General features: G+C 44.4%; 1 long non-coding RNA gene across 1 annotated transcript; it reads right to left on the bottom strand.

Annotated features, from left to right (window-relative positions):
• Positions 1-887: 887 nt before the first annotated feature.
• On the bottom strand, positions 888-25486 carry LOC105856655 (uncharacterized). Its single transcript, XR_001147244.3, has 4 exons — positions 25315-25486; positions 19658-19863; positions 4368-4490; positions 888-2464 (listed from the first exon to the last, which is right to left on the bottom strand). It is a non-coding gene; the product is annotated as an uncharacterized LOC105856655 (long non-coding RNA).

Consider the following 25486-nt stretch of genomic DNA (forward strand, 5'->3'; position numbering starts at 1 on the left):
CGATGTCAGTGTATTCTGGGAAACTATTGAGAGCACATTATGCTCATGTCATATGTTCACTTTACAACTTAGACTTGAACTGAGACATCTCTTAGAATAAGCATGATTTTATGCATAGCTTAAAGGCTTTATGTGAGAGAGACATCATCCCTCTCACATAAACAAAGGCTGTAAGAAGTTCCTCTCCTTCTCCTACTTGCTTTCAGCATGTAGAATTTTACATTCATACCATTTGTGTGCTTCAAAAACTTTTCAGTTGCCTGTTTATCAGGTATGGTTGCATATTCTTTGTTTCTATCCTATCAGCACAGTTCCCTGCGTGTAAGCAGTTTGAGGGGGAAGCAAAGGGAAAAAGCTAGAGTTAGCCATTCTCTGTCCTAGAATTTCCCAGCATTAACCTTGTCCTTAAATATATATATGTACTATTCCCTTAAACCCTAAGAGGCTTTGTCTCTTTATATCCTATTCTTTTGCTTTACCTTATCTTACCTATTACTCCTACATTCTATGAAATACCCCTTGGATCTGGATTGATTATACCTGATTTTCTCTACTGTGCATAAGAGGTATATTGTGATTGTGAATTTTCATATACTGTGTTTGTAAGAGTCTCTAATTTTCTGATCTCTGCAGCACAGTTTCTAATCCAGTGCCGCCAGCTGCTGCAGAAAACATTCCTGACAGTGTTGCCACCACACCTCAACTCGGCTCTCGACACACAGCAAGTTGGCACAGTTTTGCTCTGAAGCCACAGGAGCAGCAAAACTCAGCATGTGATGACTGCCCTGTGATTAGGAGCCTTTCTGTTGGAGGGAAACTGTCATTCAAAACTCCAAGTGGAGGCTCTGATATCATCATTAAATTAAGGAGCAAACTGAGGAGGTAAGTTTCAAGTGATGGTAGTTGTTTTAAGGTAAACACATTGAGCATAAAGAGAATTGTTAGTACTCTCTGTTGCAGGTGGCAGAAAATCCAGTCCAAACAGTCTTAAATAAAAAAGGCATGTGATAGGTCATGCAACTAAAAACGTCCAGGCCTAGAGTCAGGGTTCATTTCCGAGTTCAGCCTCCTCTTTGGTGGTTCCACGACTGAGCTCAGCACCGTCAACCCGACCTCTTCCTGCACACGGCTCTGCTCAGGCCCAAGCCTGGGCTTGTCTCCTTGATCTTGTGTGCCGGCTCTGGGCATCTCTGAACCTGTCGGTGGCCAGTGTCGCTGGGAAAGTCTGGGGTGGAGTGAACATCACCTGCAGCCCAGAGACATAGAGCTGCTTCCCCTAAAGTAAAATTTAAGGATTGCTGCCTCAGGAAAAGAATGGACTCTGAGTGGCAAGCGAAGGAAACGATGGCCTTTGTTCCCAGTCCTTCTCTGACTATACAGAGCCATTCTCCAAGGCAGAGGGCAGAATCTTCAAACAAAAATGCAGGGCCAGGCAGCTCTTCTTGAACAATTTATTTTAAAGCCCCGTGGGGATGATCAGAATCCCATTGGCTAGTTGCTTAAGTAGTCTGTTCTGTTAGGAGAACATTTCCTGAGCCCCTGCTTTGTCAGGCTTTCTGCTGACACTGGGGCACAGTGACAAGATGATAGCTGTCTTTGAGGGATCTCCAGGAAGGAAGCATCGCTACGGTACAGTGTGGCTTGCATGAACTGAATCCACAGCAACAAGTGATTGCGCTCTCATTGGGGGATGCATGCGGGAAGACTTCATGGAGGAGGTGACCTCTGCTTGAATCTGGAAGAGTGAATGGAAGATGCCAGCCCTTCAGGCACAGGACAACACAGGTCCTGGAAGTGTTTTCTGACTTGGTGCTTTACCAAGGGACTGCACGTCATCAGGAGGGCCAGCAAGTCCAGTTGCAGGAAAAATGATGGAAGGCAAAGCCTGGAGAGATGGCAGGGGTCCAAGGATGTGTGACTTGCACGTCACGCAGAGGAGTCTGAACTTGATCCTCAAGACTCAGCATGCTGCAGAAAGGTGGTTGAGTAGATGAGTGACAAAGTCCAGTTAATTTTTCAGGGAGTTCTGGGCGGTTGAGTGGATAGACTGAAGGTGGGGGTAGAGGCGGGAGCCCAGTGAAGGTGAGGCCTGAGGCTCTGCTCTGAGACTCAGCAGGAGAGGAGAGGACGGGCCAGCTGAAAGGCTGTTCAGAAGCCGACACCAACAAGAATTATGCTTGCATACGGGAAGTGAGACAAAGGAAGAACCTGCTGGTTTCCAAGATCCAATCTTTTGGAAGGATTTTGGTGAAAGACACTGGAAAAACAGGATCAGAATTCTGAATCCCTGCTTATCCTTGAAGGAAAGAAACCACGCCTTTGGAATTCTAAGGGCACCATGACTGAGCTGGATGGAATTCAGGAATAATGTGGTCCTGGGGAGACTCCTGCGGGTGGTCTAGTCCAGCAGCTGTCTGTGCAGTGGGACTGCAGACTTCCAGCCTCTCTGTCACTCTTTCTGTGTCTATAAACAGTTAAATTTTTCTAATTAGTTTTTCCTTCCTGAAAAAAAAGGGGATCTCTTGACCCCTTAGGCATTTTGACTATTCTCTTAAAGTATAAAGGAGTCTACATAAAGGATTCTTTATAACTGGTCTTTAGGTAAGAAGATTCTAAACTATATAGTTAAAAACAACATAGGATACTCTGTTATTTAACCACTAGTTTCTATACCCATAACCTTATTATAATAGTTCATTTAAAACATGTCTGTGTGTTTTGGAAACAGTTTGAGAGCACAGTGTGCTCACGTTATACATTCACTTTGTCACTTAGTCTTGAACTGGGACATCTCTCAGAATAGGCTTCACTTTATGCAAAGCTTGGAGGACACCACCCCCCTCCCATAAACAAATATTCCGTCATGTAAGCTGCTATTTTGTTTCGTTCAAGGTAATAAACTTTTAAGATGACTGTTTGGGAAAAAGCAGCTACCAGTTAGCAATTGCTCCCATATCTGCAAAGCAAGTTTAGGAGAGTTTTATTCTTTGAAAAACATGAGCTGGTTTGGGGAGGCAGGTGTGTGCGTTACACAGCAGGTTGCTCTGTGGTCACAGCTCCATCCGACTGTGGTTTCCGCCTCTGCCGGAACCCAAACCCCCTCCCAGCCTAACAGAAATGTTCACTCATGCAGCTAGCCCTGCCTCAGTTTATACCACACTTTCTACCTGTTGGCCGAGACACTGGTTGTTGATGTCCACGGCAACCTCTGGGCACCCCAACATCACGTTCCCTCCACTAGGCAGTGAAGGAGACACTGCACGGCTGCGTGAGGACAAGTGCACGTTCCTTGTGAAACGGACATGTGCCCACTGCTGCTTCATTTTGTGCTGTGCATTATATAGTCCAAGCTTTGTTACAGTTGCCCACAGAGTGTCCTTCCTCATCGTGATCTTACTTTAAGCACCTCCTGTCTCGTGGTGTCCTTGGTCACCTGTTTGTGTCTGTGTGCCTTTGCATACTGCAAAGGGAGTAAGACGTTCCTGCCCTTCCCCACGTTGCTTTCAGCATCTGGCATTTTGTATTTATACCATTTGTGTGCTTCCAAAACATTTTAGTGGCCTATTCATCAAGTATGCTTGCCTGTCCTTTATTTCTTTCATATTGGCACAGTTCCCTGTGTCTAATTAATTTGAGAAGGAAGCAAAGGGGAAAAGCTTCAGTCAGCCATTTTCTGTCCTAGAATTTCCCTGCATTAACCTTGTCCTTAAAAAATATATATCTACTGTTCCCTTAAACTCTAGGAGGCTTTGTGTCATTATATACTATTCTTTTGCTACCCTTTCCCACTTACCTTACCTGTTATTCCTAAGTTCTGTGAAATACCCCTTGGATATGGATTGACTATACCTGATTTTCTCCACTGTGTGTAAAAGGTATATTGTGATTGTAGATTTTTATATGTCATGTTTGTAAGAGTCTCTAATTTTCTGATCTCTGCATCACTGTTCCAAATCCAAGATCTCCAGCTCCTTCCGGAAAGGTTCACACTGCTGTGGCCACCCCAGGAACCCATGTTCCTAGTGGCCTTGATCTCAACACCACTTTCCATGGTCAGCAAGGGGAAAGCCTTGCTTTCCCCCAGCACAGCCCCCCTGCCTCTCCCAACCTGCTTCATTCAACACCATCACCCCCGACCCAGAGCCCAGGATTTTTCCATAAAATGCTGGCAAGGTTCAGAAGGAGGTAAGTGTCAGGTGATCCTAGTTTTAGAGTGAACATAAAGAGCTTAAGGAAAATGTTTTTTGCTGTTGTTGTTGCATGAAGCCACTGCCCAGATATTTTTTATTCTGCTTTCAGCTCATGTTTTTCTGGTTTATATATATCTAACTTTATATGTTAAAACCATTAAAATAGAAATTACAGACCTCAGTCTTTTATCTATACGCAGGGCAGGGTCACTGCAGTTTAGCAGAACTTCAGTTCTGGTGCAAGCGAAGGACTGGTGCCCACAGCAGCCAGCAGGGCGGGCTCTGCCTCCATCCCAGCATCTGTGGACATAAGGAGAGGGACATGTTTCTTTGCTCGCTTCATAGTCATTAATGAGCACTAAGTTTCTTAAAGTCAAAACCTTGAAATTGTTCTCTAAGTTGTCTTGAGAGCAGGATAACTTACTTCAAAGGTATAGTTTTCAAGATGAAACCCCTGGTTTATTCTCAAAAGCTAAATAATATCATCATAGCACATCCAGGGCATAAGAAAGAAAAAATAATATCAAGTTATGTATAAAATGCTTCATGTGTTATTTAGTTAGGCTGCCATTGGTGGCCTTGGAAACTCTAAGGGGTCCTCGAAGGTAATTCTGACTTCATTTCCATCATCTAGTAGACATGATGCAAACAGAAATATTGGTTGCTTCCACAGGGAAAAGAAGGATACCACTTTCAAGGGTAACCAAATAGCGAAAGGCATCTTTATCCAGGAACAAGTCCCAGAAACCCAAGAGCCCTGCAGTTTCATGACTACCCTGAAGGCATTCTTTGAAATGAAGGCTGGCGTGGGTTAGTCCGTCTGAGGTTTCCTGCAGGCTTGCTTGGTGGGGCCCTTTTGTCTGTCACTTGTGTCTTAGGACAGCACAGGAGTGCTCTCAGGTCTGCAACAATCAGAGGTCCCCTCCTCTGTTTGTCTGTGCTCCCCATGGTCTGTTAGCACCCTGCTCAGTGTCACGCTCTTGCCATTATTAACCTGTAAGCCAAGTGTCACTTTTCAGTCTCCTTACCTTCTCCAGATTAATCATCTATGACTTAGGCGAGTCACATGAAATAGTGTCATCTGTTTATGGTTAGGGTATCAAATGGTAGACACGGGAGGACTCCCGATATCCATTAGCATTAACTGGAGGTCAGGCGAGTCAGAAGGTTTCAGTCACCTTGTTCTCTCCTCAGCCCCATCCCCTTTACTAGGACCCGCCATTCGAGGTCGGCAGAACAGAATGGTCTAAAGGGCCTTGCTGATTTGGGGGCTGGGTTCCTGAGCGGTGAGAGAGACAGTGAGTTCAATCCAGAAAGTCTGTTGACCCCCTGCAATAAATCCTTCCTTTCAGGGTCACCCATGGCCTGTCCCAGTCCTTCTTGTCCCCTAGCTCCTTCCCCAGGAAATAGGGCTAAAATGAAATCTGCCTCTGAAACTTGGGTGGTGGAAGGTGGAGCCAGGTACCATTGATGTGGCTGTTCCCTTCCGCCCCTGCTGAATGTCAACAGGCGTTTCCCCTCTGAGCCCAAGCACAGAGGGGTGTCCAGGTTTGCCTCAGTTCAGAAAGGCAGCTTTGTGTCCGTGCACTTTGTCCCGTAATGGGCTCTTTAAGTAAAACCTTACACGTCATTAAAATCTTTGAGTTTATTTAACTGTCTCCTCTGTGCTCCGTTTTTGGTCATCTTAAGACTATCATTGATAAAAAAAATCAGCTGTCATTATTTGAATGCTTACTACATACTAAGGTAGATAGATGTCTATAGATATTTAGATGCACTCATTTTATACACACCTATTTGTAATATATACACACATTTTTATGTAAAATAACTATATTGATAATACAATATTCATACATACACTCAGTACCTCTCCACAGTCCACCCTGTGGAGTAGATCTTCCTGTTTCATAGAAGACACTGAAGATGAGGTTCAGAGAGGTGAAGGAACTTGTTTGTGGTCCTACAGCAAAGATGTCAGGCAGAGGCAGGTCTGTAACTAGAGGAGGCCCTTCAAGCCACTACACGTGTGGCCCCTTGGAAAACTCAGTGAAGGTCTGGTGCAGGCATGGATCCTTTTCTCTTATTTCCTAATTACATTTATTTCACGTATTTAAATTGAAATGGGAGACAGAGGTTTCTTGTTAAAATAGTCTGGGTGGTTAGCCAGGTGCAGTGCCTCCTGCCTGTAATCCCAGCACTTTGGGAGGCCAAGGTAGGACAATTGCTTGAGGCCAGGAGTTTGAGACCAGGCTGAGCAAGAGTGAGACCCCATCTCTACCAAAAGTAGGAAAATTAGCCAGAGGTGGTGTCACATGCCTGCTACTCAGGGGGCTCAGGCAGGAGGCTCAGGAGTTTGAGGTTGCAGTGAGTGATGATGATGCTACGCACTCCAGCTGGGGCAGAGGAGCAAGAGTCAAACAAAAAGGCTGAGTCTTCAATTAGATGAAGTTTGCCTTCCTGCACACATCAGTTCTTTAGCAGATTATTGCTTTCTTCTCTTCTCTCCTACCTATATATCGTATTCATTCACTAATTGAAAATACTAGCAAGAGACAGGATGCCTGGACCTATGTTAATTTCTGAAACAAGCATATTGACTTCCATTTTCAGCTTTCAATATGTTGGACTTTTTTCTTCTATATGTGAGTGTTTATACAAAATTCCAACGTGAGAACGATTGTGGCTGATAAACACTGTGAAAAAGTTTGAAACAAAGGCTCCACATGCCTTCAATAAGCCTTTACTACCTTCAAAATTTTGCACCAAACATAGGATGGTATTTTTTTTTTTTTTTTTTTTTTTTTGAGACAGAGTCTCGCTTTCTTGCCTAGGCTAGAGTGAGTGCCGTGGCGTCAGCTTAGCTCACAGCAACCTCAAACTCCTGGGCTCGAGTGATCCTTCTGCCTCAGCCTCCCGGGTAGCTGGGACTACAGGCATGCACCACCATGCCCGGCTAATTTTTTATATATATATCAGTTGGCCAATTAATTTCTTTCTATTTATAGTAGAGACGGGGTCTCGCTCTTGCTCAGGCTGGTTTTGAACTCCTGACCTTGAGCAATCCGCCCGCCTCGGCCTCCCAAGAGCTAGGATTACAGGCGTGAGCCACAGCACCCGGCCAGGATGGTATTTTTGAAGGCTCACCAAAAGTGGGATTCTTTTCCTCTTGCCATAGGCAATGCAATCAATCTGTGATAGTTTTTACTTTTTCAAATTAGTTTTATTAATTGATTCTTACTAGTGCAATATTTCTGTTTTATCAGCTTTACTCTGTGAGAATCAGAGTTAATCCTTGGTCTGGGGGCAGGGTGCACAGCTTTTGGCAAGTGGTTGCTTTGACACAGGGACCTCTGAGTGGAACTGTGAGTAAGGCTCATGTTGAACCCAGGCGTGCTGAAGGTCAGCCTACTTTCTGCTGATTCCTTGTGAGGCTGCTGCTCTACTTCTGTTACCCGTTTCCAAACATGGCCTGGTCCCAACCATCAGACTAACAGTGCACATCAACTAGGCTTAGGCTTTAGAAGGCTTGATTACATCTTGAATGGTTTGATTCTGTCCAGATGGAGTAGTTTCACAGTGAGTCTTAAACCACTGAGCACAGGCCTGACAGACAGTGCTCAATAAATTCCAGCTTTCATTTTTAATTATAAACTGCTCAGACAAGAATGTGAAGAGTTTTCTTAGCTTACACTAAGTATACCTAATCTCTCAAGATAATGCTGCTGAACAACCTACACAGCAGGGATGCTCTGCCCCACTTTTTCATATGCTTTTAGATATCTGCATGAGGCTGTTTAGACTCCCTTCATTTGAAGACCTCTCAAAGAACTAATGTGATAGTGTTAGGATAAAACACAACAGGATCTTTTCAAAGAAGTGTGAAGTATTGGATATCACTGGCAAAATTTTTAAATTGTCAAGGGGCTTTATTATTTTATCCACGTATCCACTTGTGCTGCACTGAGCCACAGAGATTGAGCAGGAGAGGGCTGATGACAGTTAACATTAAACATGTGTCTTTTGCACTGTGTTTTTAAGTCTGCTTTTGCCCAATCACTGAGTATGCTTTTAATCGGCAGCCAAAACATTTTGTATCAGAATGGTCTGATATGGGCTAGATGTTCTAGCTAACAAATCCAGAGTGCCTGTCATTTAGGAACTTTAAGTGGATTAGAGTTTTAAAAAATAGAATCAGTTATCGATACAAAACAAGAATATTAATAGGAATTCAACTTCATGCAACTTTAATTTTAAGAAATACATTGCTATTTTGTAAATTAAGATTTAAATGTAATACAGCTACTGTTTTGCTTATATAGATTGTTGTGGGTTAGACTGCGAAATATAACCACCACTTTGAATACTTTTCTAAGGGAAAAATATTGCTCAAACTTTCATAACTACCAACTTGAGGAAGTTTTACAATATGCAGCCCATTGTGATATTGGGGCTGTCTGCATAAATAGAATTTTTGTGAGTTTGATTGTACAGACATGTGAAGGGGATGTCCCTGGGTCAGACTGGCTAAGACCCAAAGTCAGCAGAACGGGAGCACATTGCCTGTTCCTAAAATCAGCAGGACGTGACCTGTTGACCAGCAGAGAGAACTGTTCCTCCGGGCAAATGGCCAAAGACCTGGTTTCACATGAGAGCCAAGGTTGTCTGTTATCTGCACGTGGGACCAGATGTTGCAGACGGCCAAGGACCTGTGGTTTCACACATGAGCCAAGTTTGTCTGTTATCCACACGCGGTACCAGACAGAAGAGAGAATGTAAACTTCTTCTCTTGTGCTGTGAAACCAAGCCGGCGTCTTGTTATCCACAAACGGTATCAAGAGTTGAAGGGCATCTCTTGTGCTATGTCTGGGGGAACAAGTGCTGTTGGCCCGTGGGAAGTCACATACCAAAAAGTAGCTGGGAAAATAGCTGGCATGAGAAAATAGCTACGGGACGCTTGCCCAATTAAACAGTATAAAAATAAAACGACTGGTGCTTTAAGTGCTGGAGTCTTAAACCATCTTTGTGTCTGTGTACTTTTTTTTCTAGGACTGCAGCCAATTCTCTTCTGTGCACGTTTTATGTCTATGTCTTTATGTGCATCATCCCCCATCCTGCAAGGAGGCCACGACAGACGTGAAAATCAACAGATATTTCCTGCGTTTACAGTTTCCTGAATCGAGGTGGTGAGCCTACTGTAGAAGTCAGAAACAAAATCGGTTTTGCAGCTTCATTTGTAGAACTTGTAATGTAACATGAATAAAATTTCTGAAGAAATATCTGACTTTAAAATTAATATTATGTCAAAAATTTAGTAATTTATGATGAAAATATCAGTTTAATTTTGCTATTTAGAAAAGATTACTTTATCATGGCACGACATCTGTCTGTCCCTGCTTTGCGATGCGTATGTGCCCCACAGGTCTTGCCTGTGCCTTGTCGACACCCAGCACTGTATATGAGACAGACAAAAGAAAAGAGATAAAAGAATGGAAAATCTATTACAGGGAATTATTGAGAAAACCTTCCCTGGTATTGTCAGAGATCCAGACATGGAGAGACAAGATGGACACTGAACACCAGGAACATTCATAGCGACTAGGACATCTCGAAGACACACAATATTCACCCTGGCCAAAGTAAAAATGAAGGAGAAAATTCTGCAAGCAGCACGCTGTAAGCAACGGACCTACAAAGGAAAACCCATTAGGCTAACAGAAAACTTCTCAGCAGAAACCTTAAAAGCCAGAAGGGAGTGGGGCCCAAACTTCAATCTTCTTAAGCAGAGCAACTGCCAATCTAGAATTCTGTATCCTGCAAAACTAACTTTCACAACTGATGGAGAAATTAAGTCTTTTCCAGAAAGCAAACACTGGGGGAATTTGTTATGACCAGCTCTGCCCTGCAGAAAATACTCAGAACTGCATTACACACAAATCAGCACAATAGCTACCCACCAGTGTAAAATCACCCCAAAAACCTAAAGCTCACAACAATTAGAAAACAATATTACACAAGGGAAAACAAGGTAATAAGGCACTATGCAATATATAAACAGAACAGCATCCCACTTATCAATTCTATCTCTCAACGTTAATGCTTCAAAGGCACCAGTCAAGAGACCCAGGCTGGACGAATAGATGAAAACACACAACTCAAATATCTGCTGTCTCCAGGAAACACATCTAAACCACAAGGACACACACGGGCTCAATGTGAAAGGATGGGAAAAATATTCCACACAAATGGAAACCAAAAGAGAGCAGGTATAGCCATTCTCATCTCAGACAAAACTGACTTTAAATCAACAATGGTAGAGAAACACAAAGATGGTCATTATATAATGGTAAAGGGAGCAATTCAGCAAGAAAACGTAACAATACTACATATATGTGCACCTAACACAGGAGCTCCCAGATACATAAAACAAATTCTACTAGAGCTAAGCAAAGAAATAAATATTAAATGGTAGCATTGTAAATCTAGGGACTTCAACACATCACTGTCAGAGCTGACAAACCATCAAAGCAGAAAATAAATATAGAAACACTGGACTTAAATAGGACCCCAAAACAAATAGACCTAGAAGACATTTACAAAACATTCTACCTTAAAACTACTGAATATGCACTCTTCCCATTAGCACATGGAGCATTCTCCAAGACTGATCATATTTTAGACCACAAAACATGTCTCAACAAATTTTAAAAAATCAAAATCATACCATGTATCTTCTCAGACCACAGTGGAATAAAACTAGAAATCAATTCCAAGAATAAAACTCAATTCTACACAAAGTCATCGAAATTCAGCAACCTGCTGCTGAACAATTATTGGGTCAATAATGAAATTAAATGAAAAGCAAAAGATTCCTTCAGTGGAATGACAAAGGGTACACAAGCTATCAAAACCCATGGGCTTCAGAAAAAGCATGCCTAATGGGAAAATTTAAAGCCTTAAGTGCACATATCAAAATGTCAGATCACAAATTAACAACCTAATATCGCATCTCAAGAAATTTGAAAAGGAAAATCAAACCAAACCCAAATCCAGCAGAAGAAACACAATAACAAAGGTCAGAGCAGATATAAATTAAATGGAAAACAAACCAAAACAAAATGCAAAAGGTCAGTGAAACAAAGATATACAAAATGTTTCTTTGAAAAGATATAAAAAATTGATAGACCTCTTGCTAGATTAATCAGGAATAGAAGACAAAGGACCCAAATAAGCTCAATCAGAAATGGAAAAGGAGATATTACCACTGAAAGCACAGACATACAAAACATCACCTGTGAATACTATGAAAATCTCCACACACATAAACTAGAAGATGTAGAGGAAAAGGACAAAATCCTTCAAAGACTCTACCTTCCAAGACTCAGTCAGGAAGAAATAGAGCTCCTAAACAGGAAAATAATGAGGAGTGAGATTAAAGCAGTAATAGAAAGTCTTCCAACAACAAAAATCCCCTGGATCAGATGGATTCACAGATGAATTCTACCAGACCTACAAAGAAAACTGGTGTCCATACTGCAGAATTTATTCTACAACATTGAGAAAGAGGGAATCCTCCCTAACTCATTCTATGAACACAGTATCACCTTGATACCCAAACCAGGAAAGGACAGAAGAAAAAAAGAAAACTATAAGCCAATATCCTTTATGAATATAGATTAAAACTCCTCAATAAAATACCAGCAAACTGAATTCAACAGCACTTCAAAATAATAATAATAATAATCCACCATGACCAAGTGGTCTTCATCCACTTGAACCTTGCAGGGATGCAAAGAAGGTTCAGTACACATAAATCAATAAATGTGATTCACCACATAAATAGGAGCAGAAACAAAGACCATATAATCATCTCAATAGATGCCGACAAAATAAGGCTGTAAATACAGATGAAGCTTCGCTCACCTGCCCACCACTCACCTCCTGCCATGTGGCCCAGTTCCTAACAGGACACACACGGGTACCGGTACATGGCCGGGACGTTGTGGATGACAGCTATAGAGTACTAGTCGGTCATAAAAAAATGAATTAATGCCTTTTGCAGCAATTTGGAAGGCATTGGTGATGATTATCCTAAGCAAAGTATCTCAACAAAGTGTCTCAACAATGGACAAACACGACATGTACTCTATAACAAACTGGAACTGACCAATGGACACACAAATGCACTGAGGGAAGTAAAAGCCATTGGAAATCAGGCAGTGGGGAGACGAAAGACAGGAGGGGCAAAAACCCACCTAACGGTACAATGAACGCAATTCGGGTGATGGGCACCTATATAGTCTCAAGCTATATAAAATAAACATTTGTACCCCCCCCCTTGATATTTTGAAATTTAAAACAATAATAAATAAATATATTCCTGATAGGAAAACATTTCCATTTGAATGGAAGAACCAAATATGCAGCTTACAGATTGACATATCTGATGACCTGATGCTTAGGAGAATTTTCCATAGATGAGCTTTGGGCTCTTAGATTTCAAACCATATTTTCCCCTTTATACCAATATACTTCAGGTGCCTGAAACTATAAGGCACCGTGATGGCACTATCTTATTGTAATACTAGGTGAGGCAGCACAGTGCTCTCCACTCCATTTCCCAGAAAACATTCTAAATCACGACAGCTAGCAATTACTTATCTATACACGGAAGTGACTGGGAAGCACATGCTTCCCAACAAGCCCCAACTAAATGTACCTCCAATTCAGATGTGCCACGGGTAACTTCCAAAAATGCCTGATGCCACACCAAAGTACCCAAATAAGGTGGAGCCACAGAGGAATGACACAGTTATCTGAACTGTGATTAAATATTAATATTTTACTTTATATATGCAAAACATGACTGTGTAAGTAAATTCTATGCCTCTCTGAGGGGATTGGAAGGGAACATGTAAATAAGGAACCCTGATGTTTCAGCTTCACCAACTTCAAAATAAATCACTGTGTCATTCAATGGGAGTCACAAAAAAAGAGGATAAAATGAAAAGTACATTATGCTAAATTTATCACTATCAAGATACTTTCTCAGGATTTGAGAGTTGGTTCAAGTAGTTAAGATGGACAATAACAGTATAACAAATTGGTTAATTGCAAAAAAGCACACACACAGACTCAGGGAAGACATATGACCAGAAAAGACCTGAGAACATCTTAAGCCTTTATGATGATCTGGTTAGTTGAGGTCTTCCCAAGCACAGAGCCAGCCAGTCTGTAAAGACTGAGAGAAGTGGCAGTTTTTTTCAAATGAGAATTTTCAACGAAAGATAACAAGGCATATAAAGAAACAAGAAAACATGGCCCATTCATAGGAAGAAAATTAATCTCTAAAGAACAAAGAAAAAACAGAGATCAAGAACCAAAGGAAACCAGGAAAATAATATATGAACAAAATTGAAATATCAACAATGAAACAGAATTTATTTTAAAAGGACGAAAAAGAAATTCTGGACCTGAAAAATTCAGTATCTGAATTGAAAAATTCACTAGAATTTGAAATTCACTCAAACAGGCAGAAAGGAGAAACCAGTGAACCTGAAGTAAACTCATTTGCAATTTTGAATCTGAGGAAGAAAATGAAAGAATAATAAAAAAACAAAAAGAATAAAAAAATTGGAACAGAACCTAGGGAATTTATGGAGTGTCTTCAGGTAGACTAATGTATAAATTCTTGCAGTTCTCAGAGGAGAGACAGAAAAGGGTAAGACAGATTATTTGAAAAATGATAGCTCCAAACTTACCAAATTTGAGGAAAAACAGACATACACAAATCCAGGAAGCTTAATAAAGTCTAAAGAGATCCACAATAAAACACATAGTCAAAGTGTTAAAAGACAAAATGAGAATCTTGAAAGCAAAAAGAAAAGGGTAACTTATCACATACCTGCTGCTCTAGTTTCGGTATTTGTTCTCTCAAAACTTACGTTAACATTTCAATGTCATTGTAACACTATGAAGATGTAGAACATTTAAGAGATGACTAGGCCATGAGGGCTCTGCCCTCATGGGTGGGATTAAGCCTCTAAAAGCACAAACTCAGCTCCCGCCATTCATGTCTCTGTCTGTCTGTGTGTGTGTGTGTGTGTCTCTCTCTCTCTCACCATCTCTTTGCCCTCCCATCACGTGATGCCTCCCACCAGGGGATGGCACAGTAAGAAGGCCCTTCCACGATATCCGCACCTTGATACTGGACTTCCCAATCTCCAGAGCTATTAGACAAAAAATTTCTGTTCATTTTAAATTATCCAGTCTCAGATATTCTGTTATAGCAGCACAAAGTAGACTAACACACAAAGGATCCTCAATGACATTATCAGCATATTTCCCAGCAGAAGTCTCACAGTTCAGAATGTAGTAGGATAATATAACTAAAATGCTGGGGAAAATAATCAACCAACAGTTCTATATCTAATAAAACTGTTCTTCAACAGTGAAGGAGAAACTAAGATAGTCCACATAAAAGCTGAAGGAGTTCATTACTACTGGAACTGTCCTGCAAGAGATGCTAAAGAGAGTCCCTCAAATGGAAATGAAAGTAACTGGAAGTAAATGGAAATAGGGTAACTTGGAAGCCATGTTAAAATCTCCCATAAAGGTAGATACACGGACATATACAAAAATCAGTATTTTGCCACCTTGGCTTATAACTTCACTTTTTATTCTCCTACAGGCATCTGAAAGACAGAAGTATAAAATAATTATAAGTATATAACAATGGGTACAAAAGATGTAAAATTGTGAACTGTAACATCAATAACAAAAGTGGTGGGTGGAGCTTTAAAGGAACAGAATTTTCTCGTGATTGGAATTAGGCTAGCACCAATTTAAAACAGATTTTTATAAATTTAGGATGTTATATGTAATCCCCATGGTAACCACAAAGATAATATCTACAGATTATACACAAAAGGACATGAGCAGTGAATCAAAATATTTCATTATAGGCTAGGTGCGGTGGCTCACGCCTCTAATCCTAGCACTCTGGGAGGCCGAGGCGGGAGGATCGCTTGAGGTCAGGAGTTTGAGACCAGCCTGAGCAAGAGCCAGACTCCATCTCTACTAAAAAAATAGAAGTTAGCCAGACAACTAAAAATATTTAGAAAAAACTAGCTGAGCATGGTGGCGCATGCCTGTAGTCCCAGCTACTCGGGACTACATCTAGATGCAAGGTGAAGAGGACCAGTAACTGATCAAAGCCAACCAATGAAGGATATGTAATGTGAGTCAGAAACAAACCTGTGTTGTCAGTAGTCGCTGAGATGCAGAATTATTTGTAACACAGACAATCTGGCATGGCCCTATGGATGCATGCCTCACATATCAAAACACAGAAAATCACCACACTGCACATATGTGCACTCATGTAGCACACACATACACATTTTATCCCAAAACATCCCAAATATGCATCCCCAACCCTCTACAGTTAGAAATACACACATCTACAACCTTCCATGACACAAATACACATACAGAGACACCAACCCCACCCCCCAAGTGCATATATAAGACACACCAGCCTCCTCAAACAGCTGCATAAAACCATGGACTCACACGTGCCCTACCTCACCAGAATTCAACATGTACTTCACATGACATCACCCTTTTCATATAGACATACACACTCCCTAAAAATACTCTGAATATCCACATAAACTATCTAAAAACTAGGACACATGCATATATCCCAAAAGAAACTTCACATTACACACAAAACTCCAACCCCACCACAAACACATATGGTGGCTTTCAAACCTCCCTAATACACACTAATCCTCCTACACCACTGACATTCACACACACACTCTGTGTTTATACATACAAAGACATGCCAGCCTGAAAACATACACACATTTTTCTTCCATAAATGAAAAAATGACTCAAGCTGAACAGGGGTAGACTGTGGTGGATATGGGCATCTGCCGCCTAGACCCCTCCTTGATGAAGCACTTGTTTTGCCAGTTGCTGGGAAAGCTTCTGGAAGACAGCTTGGTTGTCAGGCCCTACAGCAGTGGCTTAAGCTATGGAGAGAACCCTCACTGAGTTCTCACCTCTTCCTCGGGAGGCTTCATATTCAGTGGCTAATAGAAGCAGGTGATAAAGCAGCTGACTGAGGACTACTGAGGACAGTCCTGTTGAGGCACTTTAGCCCCACAGTGCCACGTGGGGTCAGGTGGGATTGTTTTGAGGCCTGGGTCATAATTTCACTTCTCCCTCAGACCAATTTTATTCCCTTTTGCCCCACTATTTTAAAGCAAAACATCATACTCATGAATTATCTCAGAGACTGAACCAATCTGAGACAACATTCTTTGATTCCTCCATGCAACAAGTATTTATCAACCACCAACAAACAAGGGGAAGATTGCCCCGTTTGTGGATATCATATCCTACTGGGGGAAACAGACATTAAACAAATAAATGTACCATGGATACACACACACACACAGACACACACACACACACGTAGATTCTGGAGATGTGCATTCGGCAATTAGATGAAGAAAACGGGGCTATGCAGAGAGAACCGAGGGGCTATGAATGCGGATTTGAAGGAAAGTACAAAGGAAAGAGTACACGCCCTCGTATAAAATGGTTTCTACTACTGCGTTTTCTCCTCACGAGATACCTGCAGTTTTGGCACATGTTCATTTTAAGGTCTCTCAGTTTTCTATTGTGACAATAATGTAGAAAAACAGATGAATGGAAAACTCAACAGATTAAAACCACAAGCATTTACTCATGTGAGGTGTCTATGTGTCAGTGATTTGGGCTTGGCTCTGCTGGATGGTCCTTCTGCTCCAGTCTGGGCTCACTCACATGACTGGGACGCTCAGCTCTCCTGGGCCACATCTTCCAGAAGGCTGGCCTGACCATGTCCTCCATGGATGGCAGAAGAGCAAGAGGAAGAGCCCAAGGCAGGTCCCACGACCGAGCCCAGAGTCAGAGTGAGGTGGAGGCTGTGGTGGGTCCCATGGTGCAGGGCAAGAATGCAGTGAGGTGAGGAATTGGGGTCACCTCACTTCTGCCTGGATTAGGTGAAGCCTCTGAGGTACAACTTTTATCCAATAGCAGGTTACTGCTCTTGAACTGTGGAAAAAACACTTTCTCCCTATAAATGATCCTTCATTCTTTGCTGCCTCCTTGGTGCAGACACTGTGATAAGGCTCTGGAGGACTCTAACATGAATAGGTCGGCTCCCTGTGCCTGATGTTTAAACCCTGTAGGAGGCAGAGGTTTAAGCATTAATTTTGCTATGACACGGAGGCTGAGGCTAGGGTTTTAGGAGGAGCAGCAGGGAGGCCATGCTCCCCAGGGCTTCAGGAGCAATGGCTCTGAGTGTGGATGGGAAGATGGCCTGATCTAGGAAAATGGCAGCTATGTTTTGTATAAACTAATAATCATATCAGCTCAGGCTGAATACTTATTAATACAATATGCCATTCACTGCTCCGAGCACTTTACACACATTAACGCGAATCTTCATAACCCTGTAGAGGTAGCATTACTATGCCCGTTTGACAGATAAGTAAGCTGAGGCTCAGAAAGATGCTTGCCCGAGGTCACGAAGGTCACAGAGTACACACTGGGGCCTGCACCATTTGAGCTGGCAGTCTGGCTCCACAGCTTGTGCCGCTGTCCTGACCCAGTATGCCCTTTTAGGGACTTCCCAGCCCCGTGGGAGTGCCGAGTGCAGAGAAGACACTTCACACAGGACGTGAAACCTCCATTACCTCTTCTGGGGATGTAGCTCCCCCAAAAAGGAGGGGTCCCCATGGGGGTGGATAACTTCAGTCCGGTCTGTTCCAGTGTCCGCCGTCAGTGTGGTGGCAGTCTCCTCGCTGGAGAATGCTCCGTCTCCCACTGCCTGCTTCCCGGGCTGGGCCTCGGCATATGTTTCTGGGCCACCTCCAGCCACACGTGCTTTCACCCCTGACTAGCCCCTGGGATATTCCCACAGAAGAGAGACTGGGCTTTCTTAAATACCGCAGTTCTAATCTGCGGGCACCATGGACATATTTGGTGCTCAAAAGATGGGTGAGTGAAGTCTTGCCCTATGGGGAGGAACGCCGAGCCCCAAGTTGACACTCGTCAGTGTTGCCTGCTACTTGCAGCCATGGGAGATGAGCCGTGCAAGGCGGGAGGGGCTGGGGCTCCTGCGCTGTGGATGGCAGGCCTTCATATCCCCTGACTTGCTCGCTCCACCTCTTCCCGCAGACTCAAAGCCTGTCTTGGGCTCCATTCCTGATCCTAGCTATCTCTGCTCTGTTCCTACTGTCTCTGTGGAGCCCATTCTGCCTTCCTGGGTCTCTGTGTGCCAAGTGTCCTTCTTTTGGCCCTCTGACTACAGCCTCCTCCCACTGACCCCAGGCTCCTACAGCAGACATCAGAATGGCCTCCTTTGATGGGCTAGTTACTAAATGACCACACTGCCACCTTCTAGGTGTCCTCAGACCCACCAGTGTATCACTCTATGGTCCTGGGGCCCCATATAGCCATGTGGACTGAGATGGGTACAGATTCTCCTTCCCATCCACTCCTGAGAATCAGAGGAGTAGGGGCCGTCTAAGGCCTGGACAGAGGGCCACCCAGCACATGGCTGAATATTTCTTCTGTCCACGGACAGAAGGAGGTAGTGTGTGGCGTATGCCATGACATACACCCTGAGAAAGGACTGGCCCCACAACAACTAGACCAGTCCATCCCCAGCCATCCCAGCGACTTCCATGCATGCAAGCTCAGTGGGAGATTTTCAGTGCTCATTCAAGATCCTGAGATGTACCTGTTCTTCTCCCCCAAACCTCAGGACCACGACTTCCCCTTTAAAAATAAACAAGGAAAAATCGCAAGATGATCTATTTAATATATATTATAGTGCATTCTTATTTAAAATATATAATGTTTTAAAATACAAGAGCATGATTGTGGCTCACGCCTCTAATCCTAGCACTTTGAAAGGCTGACACGGGAGGATTGCCTGAGGCCAGGAGTTCGAGACCAGCCTGAGCAAGAGTGAGACCCCATCTCTACAAAGAGTAGAAAAATTAGCCAGGTGTGGTGGCACATGCGTATAGTCCCAGGTACTCGGGGGGCTGAGGCAGGAGGATCACTTGAGCCCAAGAGTTTAAGGCTGCAGTAAGCTATGATGACGTCACTGCACCCCAGCTCAGGTGACAGAGATGGGGCCTGTCTCAAAAAAAATGCGTAAAAGCAGACAAAACTCCATTCTGCCAATAAAACACAATGCAATTAGTACAACGCACTGTCATTATGTTACGATAGGACATGAAAGAGGCAATGGGAGCTACTAGGAATCCATTTGTATGACAGGGAAGCAGTTATTGGAACAGTCAATCAAATGATGTCAACACATTTATAGACAAAAGGATAGACATTATAGACAAAAGGATTCACCATGAGCAAGAAAAGGCCAGAAGGTGGCTCACCATAAGGAGATAGGCCCAGAAATGCTTGCATGGGTCCAAGGGAGGAGGCAGGGACTGTGGGCTCAGCTGGTGGCCACCTTGATCACGTGGCTCCCTCTCGTGGGCTTGTAGTTCCATGTGCAATAGAGAAAATACGGGAGGTCGGGGCACCCAGCCAGAGAAACATGAAGCTGAGATGTGCTTCCAGAGCCAGAAGCAGCCTGAGCCTACAGAAAAGAAAGGAGAACACGTCTGAAGGGTTGGGAAGGCCAGAGGCCGGTTTCTGCAGAGAGGCCCTCCCCATAGCTCCAGTCTCAGTTCCCAGTCCCCCTGGGAACAGAGCCTGTCCACCTCTGTCACTGTGGCTTCACTGACCCCAGCCCCGTCAGGCTCCTCCCACTTCCGCAGAGCTGGCACCCCCATGCCAGAGACAGTGGGCGCCGAGAACCAAAAGATGAGACACATCAGGGACGCCAAATCCATTCTGTTTTGGGGAGTCCTGTGCCTCCATGGGACAGAAGATCCAGGGGGTGTGACTGGGACACTCGCCCTAGCAGGACCGCCATCGCCCTCCTGATTGCCGAAGGCCAACAGACCAGTTCCTCCTCTGCTTGGCACGCACACTCCTTGCCCACCAGACCAGGAACACTTCCCTGTTCGGCTGCGCCTGAGACCTTCGCCAGAAGCTCAGGACTGCCCCGGACCAGAGCACATCGGGAGGCTCCACCTCACCTGCCCCCGAGGACACACTGAGGCTGGCCGCCCAGGCTCTGGGTCTGGCTTTTGTCCCAGGACCAAAGCCCATGTAAACTCAGGCTCCCTTGCAGTTGCTCTCCCCAGGCCCAGGTTCTCAAGGCGGGCTGTACCCTACTTCCTCTTTACTCCTCACTTTGCCCCTAGAATTGCAACCCAGCTCTGGCTGGGCTGCATTACTGCCAAGCTCTGCACAACACTTCCTACCAAAAAGCTGACCAGGCTCCGGCGTCCGGAAGACCCCAAATGACATCTGCTCAAAGAACAGACCAGGAACCACCTTGAGCTACTCAATCTGAGGGTACATTTGCTGTACAGATTTTGAGAAGGAAATGCTACCTATGTATTCCTGGTTCACCAGGGTAAAGGAGAAGAGCGCATGTGCATTCGACTCCTTCTTTTTAACCATGACCCCTTCGGACATGGCTCCTAATCCAGAAACCAAAGAGTCCTCTCAACACTGAGGACTTGCTGGAGGTGCTGCCCAGGTTGCCCTGGAGATAGGCTGCCTGAGAACTGGTGGTATAGCCGACCTGCCTGACACCCACCCATCTGCCCAGGGGGCAGATGGTAGCAGGGGCCCAGGCAGGTTTTCAACACCTGGACCTCAGGGTGGAGGGTGTCCTTACCCACCAGCTGTGTCCAACAGGAGGCAGCAGTGCCATCAGCTGCCCAGCTGATTCTCAGGGGGTTTTGCCTAGAAAAGGACTTGGCACATCTGACCTCCTGTCTGGGAAACCCCACAACTTTGTGAGTGCTGCCCATCACATGAACAATGCCTACGAAAGTTTGGCTCTGTAAAGCATTCTGTCCACCAGGCCCACGCCATCCCAGGACCCAGAGGACAGGAACACACAACTGCTGAAGCAGCAACCACCTCCTCAAGATACAAGAATTTCTGAATCCTTCTGCTTCGGGAGGACTCGAGAATTATCAACGTTAGTGGGGATTCTTTGGCCCTAAAGAATGAACCAACTAGGTAGGAGCAACACAATGACTCAGAATGACAAGGTTCAAGGCACACAAATAGGGTCCACAGCCCCCAGGTCCCACCCACAACTAACACAGAGTCCCCAGTACATTTACCCACTGATGCCTGAATAGTCTTGAGTCAGACACATCTGCTCACACACCCTGAACACACACACACACACACACACACACACACACACACTCACACACAAATGCTCTTCAGTGCGTGCCGCTTAAATGCTGAACAAAATGCTCCCCAGGGGGAGATTTGTGGTATTTAACTGTACCTATAATGTGGTGTAAAATATGTGGTGTAAAATGGCATAAATATCCCAGCGCCCCTAATTGCAAGCTAACAACCTGCATCCTGAGTAGAACCTGCAACTCTAAACAAAACTACACTACATGTGTCAAGAACACAAACCCTTCAAATATACTGAACACACATGTACAACTGCTACCTGCCCCCTGAACACACAGACAGGCCTCCTACTGCCTAAATTTGGATAGACAAAACTACTCACTGTGAATGCTCACACACCACTCCTACAACCATATATACACAAACACAAACATGTACAATGAACACACTGCCCATATGTAAACAATTAACACCCTACAGCAAGCCACAGGCTCCCAAAAGCCACAAACTATACAAATACTTGTCTTTGTCTCATGCATTCCCCCTAAACGAGAACCACTTGCAATCCCACAGCTCTAAAATACACATGCTCCACGATTCCTGAATGCACACACAACCCACAAAGCCTCTCTGTTTCCAAGCATACACACCAAACCTCCCACATCTCCCAGGATTTAAAACACAGAAGCTCCATAAGCTCAAATATCCACATAGCCACCATCTATTTATGAAATACATATAAGTCTATTTCATAGACATTGAGAACACATACAATCAGAACCACCAAATTCTGCAAGTAGTATGCTCCAGGACAAACAGGACCCCTAACTGTTAAAATACTCACAAACCCTTTATATACATACTCACAGACGACCCACCAATACACATCAGAGAGATACACAGAGATACACACAAAACACAAAAACACCAACCACCCAACACTCTAATATACATATGCAATTCTCCCACACTTACAGACACACACACAAGTATCCCCAATCCCTGAATATGTACATCCCTCAAAACACTGTACAATATCACACATCTCCAGAAAACAACCTCCCCACCTCATTCCCCAAACATTCCCAAACACAGGTAGAAACACCCTACCATTTTACAAAGAAACATACTTCCAATGCTCCTCTAACAATCCTAAGCTTAATAAAATGAACAGATGCATAATTCATCCACGTGCTGACGGATATACACTCCAGCCAGTATACCCACCCAAGACACACAGAAACATCTCCAGCATCCCGTTTTAAAATACACATAAAACTGCTTCCAAATCCTACACTATCTCAATCTAGTATGAACCAGCTGCCACATCCCCAAATCCTAACAAAAACCATATCACATAGCTCAAATACTCATAAATACATTTCTCTCACTCCCCTGTTTAAATATAGAATCCCACCTATCTATCAGTAAAACACATGCTCAATTCCCAGAATATATTAACCCTAATACCACTCACTGAAACATCCAACCACATAGCCCCAAACAACATTCAGCCAAGTTGCCATGTCCCTTGAACGCACAAACTTAATACACACGTACTTCTCCACATGCCCCAAATATACCTATGATTACCTAGCACACTACAGATAGGCAAACAGACCACCCCATATCCACAAATGCGCATACAGCCCCAGGCTACCTGCACATCCGTAATCACACACTCCCAAATACTCACGCACAAATAAGTCCTCCATCTTCCAGAATACAGAATCATACAAAACCCACCTCGCAAATGCACATATTCATCCTACCAGTGCCCCAAACAGGCATAGATTCCCCTCACACACTGATACACCCATACACAACTCCTGAAAATCTCAAACAGAAACAAACAGAACCATACAACATGCCCTGAATACACAAATGGTCCTCCTACATCCCCCAAATAGATAAACCAAACAGACTGCACACCCAAAAATAGATACAAAACCACTTTCCCTAACACTGCCCATATGCACAAGCAGAGAATCCCTCCAAAGCTGCCATCAGACACATACAAACCCCCAACACTCTTGGGAAAAAAATATGCAAAATGTACCTCCAATCTCCAAATTACAAACACCCAATGCCAACTCTTTGAGTACACATTACATCTCACACCCTTCATGTACAAACATTCCCCCTACACACTCTCACAAAAAGTCAGGACCTTCTTTTAATCCATGATATCCACACAGACATCACCGACCCACACGTGTGAATGCACTTATCAGATTCTCACCAGCTAAATGCGTAACAAGCTCCAAACTATGACAGCATATAAACACATTCCTGGCCGGGCGCGGTGGCTCACGCCTGTAATCCTAGCTCTCTAGGAGGCCGAGGCAGGCGGATTGCTCAAGGTCAGGAGTTCAAAACCAGCCTGAGCAAGAGCGAGTCCCCATCTCTACTATAAATAGAAAGAAACTTAATTGGCCAACTGATATATATATATATAAAATTAGCCGGGCATGGTGGCACATGCCTGTAGTCCCAGCTACTCGGGAGGCTGAGACAGAAGGATCGCTCGAGCCCAGCAGTTTGAGCTTGCTGTGAGCTAGGCTGACGCCATGGCACTCACTCTAGCCTGGGCAACAAAGTGAGACTCTGTCTCAAAAAGAAAACAAAAAAAACCACATTCCCAACAGACCTCCAAATAAAGACGTCCGAAAAGCCATTCACACGCCTGAATTCCTACAATCCCCAAGAGGCCCACTCTTAAGTGTGCCACCACGTTTTCGGATACACACAACCATCCCACAAACCTCACATGCTCTCAAATCAAAAGGAAATCTTCCTCACATTCTCAAACATACACCCTGATGTCCCCCAACAGCCCATGAAAACACACACGGTGTAATCGATTTTACAGATATACTACACGTGTAGCCTACGATTACAAATAATACCAAAATAGTCACTACTCTCTATTTTAAATTCCATGGAGGTAAATGATTCTCAGAGAATGTTTTGGATCACTTTAAGCAAACTCACGCATCCATGACAAACCTATGTTTGCAATCAACAGATTGTGAATCAAAGCTTTACTGAATTTTCAAAAGTCACGTCACTGACTGAGTTAGAACATGAATGTGGGTGGATTATTGTGTTTACATTAATAAGTTTCAGAATTGAAACAACAAGGATGCACATTAGACCTTATTCATTTTACAATGACATGAGCTACTTCTTTGCTGACTTGGACAATGGCTTTGAAATATTGCTCAAGCTTTGACGTTACTCACAGTGGAAGAGCGGGAGGCTGGGCACGGTGGCCCATGCCTGTAATCCCGGCACTTTGGGAAGCCCAGGCAGGACGCTCTCTTGAGGCCAGGAGTTTGAGAACAGCCTGGGCAAGAGCAACACCCGGTAGCTACCAGAAAAAAATTGAAAAATTAACCGGGCGTGGTGCCGCGTGCCTTTCCTCCCACCTACTCGCGAGGCAGAGGCAGGAGGACCACTGGAGCCCGGGAGTTGGAGGCTGCAGGGGGCTGTGATGACGCCATGCACTCCAGGCCGGCTGACAGAGACGCCCTGACTCAAAAAAAAAAGCGGAGACGTGGGGCACGCTCAAGTTCACAACACATGTTAAACGTCCCCGCTCCCTTCAGGTCCAGGCAACTAACACAACGGGGACAGGAGCCCGCCGGCGCCGACCACTTCCGCGGACGCAGGCTCCGCCCGCCCGAGACCCAGCGGCCACAGGGGGCGCGGAGGGACGCGGGCGGTGTCGCCGGGGACAGACTCACGGGCGCCAACGGGCCGCGGGCAGCAGCATGAGGCGGCGGCCATGGCTCTGCGCAAACATTACCTCCGCTTTTTACGAAATCCCTTATGGAAACCGCTTCGAAAAAGCGGCCGTTGGCGGGGTCTGATCTTCCCCGGCGGACGCTCACAACGGACGCCCGGGGCCGTTGCAGAGCCACCTGACACGCGCCACAGGCCCGCCCGCCACAGGCCCGCACGCCGCGCCCGCCAACCGC

This window comes from Microcebus murinus, chromosome 12 (assembly GCF_040939455.1).
Source record: "Microcebus murinus isolate Inina chromosome 12, M.murinus_Inina_mat1.0, whole genome shotgun sequence".
NCBI lineage: Eukaryota > Metazoa > Chordata > Mammalia > Primates > Cheirogaleidae > Microcebus > Microcebus murinus.